The sequence below is a fragment of the Astatotilapia calliptera genome, chromosome 19 (genome assembly GCF_964374335.1).
Source record: "Astatotilapia calliptera chromosome 19, fAstCal68.1, whole genome shotgun sequence".
Taxonomy (NCBI): Eukaryota; Metazoa; Chordata; class Actinopteri; order Cichliformes; family Cichlidae; genus Astatotilapia; species Astatotilapia calliptera.
This window is the reverse complement of record NC_137440.1, coordinates 690517-698645: the sequence shown is the minus strand read 5'-3', so window position 1 is coordinate 698645 and position 8129 is coordinate 690517. Positions and strand designations below refer to the sequence as shown.

At 42.0% G+C, this 8129-nt stretch overlaps 1 long non-coding RNA gene across 1 annotated transcript; it reads left to right on the top strand.

Annotated features, from left to right (window-relative positions):
• Positions 1 to 3282: 3282 nt before the first annotated feature.
• Positions 3283 to 4241, top strand: LOC145422293 (uncharacterized). Its single transcript, XR_013903578.1, has 2 exons — positions 3283 to 3416; positions 3994 to 4241. It is a non-coding gene; the product is annotated as an uncharacterized LOC145422293 (long non-coding RNA).
• Positions 4242 to 8129: the final 3888 nt, after the last annotated feature.

Sequence of the window (8129 nt, the reverse complement as noted above, 5' to 3'; positions counted from 1 at the left end):
TGAATGTTTGTAAAGCATTCCTGCGTTAAGCTTAACAAGCGACTGCCTCTCCTGCTGCTACTTCAATCATGAAACTGCTTAATGATCAGCTGATCGGCTTTTCTGTCGCGAGTCCGTGTCTCTAGTTTGCTTTTGGCCCACTTTGCACCAGAAAGAGGAAACCAGCGCTGAACAACAGCAGCACGTTTAAGCTTGATCAGCTGTTGTTAGAATTTATTTAATATTACTTTCTACTCGAGGATCTTTTTCTACGTAGCTGACGGCTGGTAACTGTGCAGCGGCGGATCTAGCAAAGTTTAGCCAGGGGGGCCGATAGGGCATTAACAGGGAAAAGGGGGCACAAAGACAGACTTTTCTTTCTTATTCTCATTTAAAATGTCGAGCTTTTAATTATTTAATATTTATCTGAATCTTACACCCAAAGTTTTAATCTGATGTAAAATGTATAGAAGTCCATTACTGTATATAGTGACTATTAAGTCTAATATATATACCCTAGTAAGCTATAGTACTTTTTCCTTTGGGAAGGTACCATCTGTGCAGTCTGCAATTTTGTTGAAGAAAGCTGTTGAATCTATTTAATATTTCTTGAAAAATAATTGATTTCTGTGCATTTTTTTTCACACTGCATCAAATTAAGGTTGATTACGTCGATTAAGCATCATGAGGTGGAGCGTGAGGGGTGGTTCCCTATTTTTTATTTATTTATTTTTGTTGTTGCTGGGAGTTGGAACCCTATTAGTTAGGTTGCTTAATATTTACGCTAAGTACTCTTTAAAATACCAGAATAGGGAGGATGGTGCAGGTTTAAGTTTATTAGATTGATCAGTATTGCTGAACTATGAAATATTTTTTTTTTGCATACAGGTATAACAGAATAGCTTTAGTGTAGTTGTTGTTTTAAACTTGAGTATGAACTTATACAAAATGCAGCAAGATATTTAAAAAACAGTTTTGTTGATTAAAAAACACTATATCGGATTCATATCGGTATCGGCAGATATCCAAATTTATGATATCGGTATCGGACATAAAAAAGTGGTATCGTGCCATCTCTACTTTCAACACCATCCAGCCACGACTTCTGAGAGACAAGCTGGAGCTATCGGGAGTGGACCACCACATGTCCCAGTGGATACTGGACTACCTCACAGGACGCCCACAGTATGTGAGGACACAGGGCTGTCTCTGACACGCTGGTCTGCAGTACGGGGGCCCCACACTGTGCTGGCACCGTTCCTCTTCACCCTCTACACTGCAGATGTCTCCATCAACTCCCAACGCTGCCACCTACAGAAGTTCTCTGACGACTCTGCCATAGTCGGCATCATCACAGGTGAGGACGACTCAGAGTACAGATAGTGGACTCTGGACTTTGTTGACTGGTGTCAGCAGAACCACCTGCTGATCAACGCCTGGAAAACGAAGGAGTCGGTGGTGGACTTCCGGAGACGCAGACCCACCACACTGACACCGGTGAACATCCAGGGAGTGGACATTGAGATAGTGGACTCTTATAGGTACCTGGGTGTTCACCTGAATAATAAACTGGACTGGAGCCACAACACTGATGCTCTTTACAGGAAGGGTCAGAGCAGACGCTACCTGCTGAGGCGGCTGAGGTCATTTGGAGTCCAGGGAGCGCTTTTAAAGACCTTCTATGACTCTGTGGTGGCATCTGTCATTTTTTACAGTGTTGTATGTTGGAGCAGTAGTTTATCGGCAGCTGAGAGGAAGAGGTTGGATAAACTCATTAGGAAGGCCAGCTCTGTTCTGGGATGCACCCTGGACCCAGTGCAGGTGGTGTGAGACAGAAGGACTGTGGCCAAAATAACATCTCTGATGGACAGAGTCTCCCACCCCATGCATGTAGATGTTGCTGAACTGCAGAGCTGCTTCAGTGACAGACTGCTGCATCCTTCATTGGCTTCCTGTTAAATCCAGAATTGAATTCAAAATCCTGCTCCTCACATACAAGGTCTTAAATAATCAGGCCCCATCTTATCTTAATGACCTTGTAGTACCATATCACCCTATTAGGGCACTTCGCTCTCGCACTGCAGGCCTACTTGTTGTTCCTAGAGTATTTAAAAGTAGAATGGGAGGCAGAGCCTTCAGTTTTCAGGCCCCTCTTCTGTGGAACCAGCTTCCAGTTTGGATTCAGGAGACAGACACTATCTCTACTTTCAAGATTAGGCTTCAAACTTTCCTTTTTGCTAAAGCATATAGTTAGGGCTGGACCAGGTGATCCTGAATCCTCCCTTAGTTACGCTGTAATAGACGTAGGCTACCGGGGGATTCCCATGATGCATTGAGTTTTTCCTTTCCAGTCACCTTTCTCACTCACTATGTATTAACAGACCTCTCTGCATTGAATCATATCTGTTATTAACCTCTGTCTCTCTTCCACAGCATGTCTTTATCCTGTCTTCCTTCTCTCACCCCAACCAATCACAGCAGATGGCCCCGCCCCTCCCTGAGCCTGGTTCTGCCGGAGGTTTCTTCCTGTTAAAAGGGAGTTTTTCCTTCCCACTGTCGCCAAAGTGCTTGCTCATAGGGGGTCATATGATTGTTGGGTTTTTCTCTGTATCTATGAAGCGCCTTGAGGCGACTTTTGTTGTGATTTGGCGCTATATAAATAAAATTGAATTGAATTGAATCCTCGATGCATGAAGGAGCGTTTCTGCAGGTCCTTCCTCCCTGCAGCTGTCAGACTGTACAACCAGAACTGCTCCCAACAAACATAGATGTTTACATCTGTGCTGTAACTGCAATAAGTTAATTAACCGATTCGCACTACAACCTGCTCTGCCTCTTATCTGTAATTATTTTTATTTAATTTAATAACTGTACAGTACTCTGTTTATAGTAACCACTGTCCTTAATGTTTCTGTCCTGTGCCCTGTGTACTGTTTGTTTGTGTATGTGTCTTTTTGGCTGCTGTTACAACCACATTTCCCTTTGTGGGAGAATTAAAGGATTATTCTATTCTTCTATGGATGACCAAGCCCCTGCATGGGATGAACAAAGGACAAATGCAGGAAATGGTGGACATCAAGAAATTCTACTAGTACACAGCAAATTCAAAAGTGTTAAATGTTTTGGTGTTAATAGTCTTCTTGCAAAAGTAGAGTTAATTTTACTCTAAGTAGAGTCACATTCTTTTAATGTAACTCTGAGGTGTAAAATGATAGTAGTTAAAATCGAGTGTTAAAAATGAGTGTTTCTCTGTCAAATCTGGAGGTGTTACAATGGAAACATTAACTCTTGACTTCTTAACTCTGAACTCCTACAGGGGCTATGACACCAATAGAGTAAATTCACAGACTCCGCCCCCAGCACGGCTCCAATCGAAGCTGAAGTGAAGCCGTTTCAGAACATTTTGCTCTACATATTTGAGTTGTTTGCCATGCTTGGTAAGTCATGTTTTCAAAGATTGTTTCAATTATTATTATGAGCTTTTACTTCTGTGGCTCTTTGGAGTTGAGACAAAGCTGTGTGAAAGGCATTAGTCATGTTGCTCGCTGATAGCATAATATTCTGTTTTAGCTAGCTGAAAGGTATTGTTTGCGGGCAAATACCACAGCCTTGAAAACAGCTTGCATGTGAATTTTCAGTCAAACTTTTGGTCAAATACACCTAAAACAATGTCTAGAATGTGAAATGTTGGTATAATGGTGCTGCTTGAAGCCTGAAAACGATCGCCCATAAAAAAAAACGAGCAAACAGCAGTAGCAGGCGTCCTGACTGGATTCTACGTTAGCATAGATCCCTCCAGAGTTTGGTGCACACGGTTTAGGTAAAAATGAAAAAGGTTGCGGTTTTACATTTAGTTCAGTATTACCTGTTGCCTGTGTCCTTGTCTTTTGGGAAAATACTTTACACAAGTAATGGCTCAAAGAGGATTCCTTTTTTTTACTGGGCTGCAATTGTTTACTGGATTATTTGTGCCATTAATTAGTGTCAACTAATTTTTATTCAATCTCCGCACAGGATATGCTTGTGAAGATGGAATATGGGGGAGAGCAGAAGTGCGTTGAAGTTCCACAAAGTGATGAATGAAGGACATGCATATTGTATTGAAGCAATAAGTGATGAGATGCTGTTATTTGCATTTACCATGTCAGACCTTTTGATAAACAAAATTCTAATGAAAGTGAGAACATGTACACTGTTACATCTTTCAGAAAATGTTTTGAAATTGTGGTGCACAGTTCAGAATAAATGTTTTTCAAAAACCATTGCATCTTTTTAGTAAATGTTTATTTCCAAAAGAAATTTCTAGAAGTTCAGAACAGTAAAATTCCCGCTTTTTAGAATGAATTAGAAGATAACTCTTACGTAGTTAAACTAAAATACTCTTTGAGAGTTAATATATAAACTCTTAACACCAAGTGTTAAATTATCAACTCCAGACAGATTTGGTGTTTAACACTAAATCAGAGTTAACGTACCAACTCTCCAAAAAGAGTTAAATTAACACTCTCTGGTGTGGACCCATATAGACACTTTAATAGCGTTGAAATCAAATCCGACAGTGTTAATTTGGACATGCTGGATTTGCTGTGTAGCTAGAAAAGGCCGGCTTAAAGGACAGTCCAGATTCACTGACCATCTGATGCACCCCATCCATAGAAGCAGGAGTCTGCCACAGTCGACATAACCCAAGTTTCAGACTTGTAAGATCCTTACTGGGACCAGGTACACTGGAGGCACAAAGCAGTGGGCGGGATAGTGCACAGGAATGTCTGTCCTGATTTGAAATCCCCAAGCTTTGATGGGAGACGCCACCAAACATGTTTGAGAACATCAGAGCAGGTTTTATTGGAATTCAAGTTGTAGACAGACGAACAGCTGATGGCCAGCTAATCAGAGTCAGTGCTGGTTGACAAACAGCAGAAGAAGCTGTGATAGATAGCACTACACAAAAAGAACCAGAGCTGAAGGAATTACTGGAGCAGATGGAGAAGATAAAGTCCAAAGTGGAGCATTAGAAGCTGTAACCCACAAACTGGAAGAGCTGAGATACTGAGGCAAACCCTCAAACTCTCAGACGTAAGTAGAGAACCCGAGGATCACACCACCAGGAGATTATTCATCTGTTTATTTATTCCCTTTGAAGTAAAGACCACAGTTACATTTAACATAAATCCCACCACAGCCTGTTAACTGATCACTCTGGTTCCTCTCTCTTCTACCGGTCTACATTAAATGACTGCATCAGAACAATATGTACATGGAGTCTGTGTAACCAGTGGCGCAATATGATGATAATATCTACAGTAAAAAGTATTGTCTCTGTGTTCTCCTCATTATCTGTGTTTGTCGTAACAAGCTCAGCAGAATTAAGTGGTTTACAAAATGCTTCCCTGACCTTCCCTGATTAATTTTAATGGTATTTCTCATGGAAACAGAAACAAGACTCATCCCATATCTTCTTGTCATAAATCTCCTGAGATAGCGACACTGAAGTGAAATGATATTGCAAAGACCTTTGCTAAACACCAATTTCGTTATCGTATCATCTTGGAGAAAAAACAAAAGCACATAGATCCACAGTTAAACAGAGGCTCAGCGAAGCTGCAGCCAGCGATCCAACTGCACACGACTTCAGCCAGTGGTTGGGTTTGAAACGAGAGGACCGTCAGGAGATTAGACAAGATTAGAAACGACTCGATACTGAGAGGGGGAAGGCAGTGAAATATGAGAAAATATATTACTATATTTATATCAATAAGTCACAACCCAAACCTCTATTCTAGTCCTATTTAAAGTCTTTATGATCGATTAACGTCCATCAGACTCAAACAACCCTGTTTAACATGTTGTCATGTTTTTATGTGGCACAGGTAGGTACTTCCTCTGTGGTCTTATGTACCTGTGCTGCTGGTGTGCATCACAGGTTTACTCCTCAATATAGATTTATTGTATTCAACAATAAAGCAACTATAGAGGGAAACATCACATGGATCAAGTGTTATTCACAGCACACAGGTGGGATGTGGCACGTGATAGTGGTAGAGTACTACCTTCACATCATCTACGTTCAGCTGAACAGTGCAAACAGCAATATATGTGTTATTAAAATGATTTTACTCTGTTGGATTTATTCTGTATTTTAAATACTCACTCGCTTATATAAAAATACTGATGTAATCTTAATACCTGTTCTTGATATTCATTTGATGAATGACATTATCATCAACTGACGAAGTGCGTTTTAGCTGCTAATCAGTAGTTAGCAAGACAGACACCCAAGCTCCATGCAACAAGCTGTGTTGGTATAAACTTTCCATCATCCTCAGTGAGTCCCTGCCTGAAACTCCAGAGAGCCTGGCTGTTATTACAGAGTATATAATGAGCTACAACCCTGACAGGCAGGCATGGTACAAAACATCAGGTTTACAGGAAGCAACGCAGATAAGCTGTCTTAACAATGTTGGAGGTATACAAGGGAAGGTCGTGTATGAAGAGGGCGTGTGGGCCTTGTAATTTAATACTCCTTAAACACCTGACGAGAGCGCTGCATCGTGCTCTGAGCATGAAGTCTACAGCACTGTCTGCATGTTTGGAAAAGGAACGTCTTTAGTCCTAAAATCTTCCTGCTTGTCCCGTTCAGTCTTTTCCACCCCTGCCGTCTCTCTGCCTCCCCCCTCTCGCCATCCTCAGTCTCATTTCCTAACCATTACACTGTTCTGCTCAGCTGAAGCATGTCCATATATTCTTAAAGGGATGGTTAAACTTAATCATTAGTCTAACAAGCTCCTTGCCCTCCAAATGATCATCCACAGAATTAGAGGGATTTGTTCTGGAAGGTGAGCCGGTAACTGGGATGAGGGGCCCAAAGACACAGAGAGGAGAGAACAAGTGGCTGTTTTCATTGCATCCAAAACTAATAGAGAAATAACTTTGCTGCCTTTAATAGCTCAGAGGTTGCCAACACTGAGAAACAACTCGACAACCACACCTGCAATTAAAGCCACATGTTGGTTTATTCTTTTCAAATTGTTGAAAATCACATGAATCACATGCTTTTAACCCACATTAGAAAAAAGAACACCTTTCATAGTTGTTCATGTCGTTCACAAACGATGACTGCTGGCCTTTTCCCAGTGATTGTGCTGGCTCACTAACATTAAGAAACTGCCGTGAGTTCTCAGAATCGGCTCCTTGAGGACAAGAAATGACAACATCACAAAACGCAAGTATGGCGAAGCTCGCGGCTCTCCAACGGGAGATTGAGAGACCAGTGTTGGACTGTAGAACTGCTTTGAAATTCATATGAGCTGTTCGCACTAAAGTAAAAAATACCATCCGGCTACCCCTTTGGCGCCAGCTGCAAGGCTGGAGCCGAACAAAAACTCCCAGATAACGACTGTGTTGAGTTTGTTCTTCCCATTCCATGCAAGGCCACCTGGGTTGGCTGGAAGACTGTTTACTTAGCCTGGCAGGGCGAAGGACACTGTCTCAGCTGAACTATGGACACGCACACACAGACATATACTGATACTGATAAGCACTCACTGACGCATCACCCTCCCTACCCTGGATCCAACGCCTCCTCCAACGCTTACCTCCCCCATGATGTGGACATCGGGGCAGCTGGAGGCGCAGTCGAAAGATTGCAGCGGTCCCAGATCAGATGTACACACTGGAACTCTTCCCCATGTTGCTGTCTGTGTTTATTGTGCTGTGGTGTGTTGATATCTGTGCATTCCTGTATTATCCTTCTGTGTTACACATTTCGATGTTTTTTTCCTCGCTACCTAGCCTGACCTGTCTCCCCAATGTGATGTTTGTGTATTGTATGTACGGTCGGCAAGGTCTGTCATCTCGGTTGTGGGCAAAAGACCTGCAACTGACAAATAAAGGTTATCTCATCATCTCATTGTTGGGTAACTCTGCCAAAGCAATGTCAGACTCTTTTCTCTGATGACTTCCAGGACCAGTAGTGACATGTTCTGCCACAGGTTCTCCTTAAGCTGCTGCTTGTCTGTGTTGTGTGCAGAGAGTAGTGTGGACTTTATCGATAACTGGAAAGCCTGAGAAAAACCTGTTTTTCTGGGGCAGACAGCATCCATTGTGCTTTTGATAGAGCAGCTCTCATTTATATATAAATCTGGTTGAAT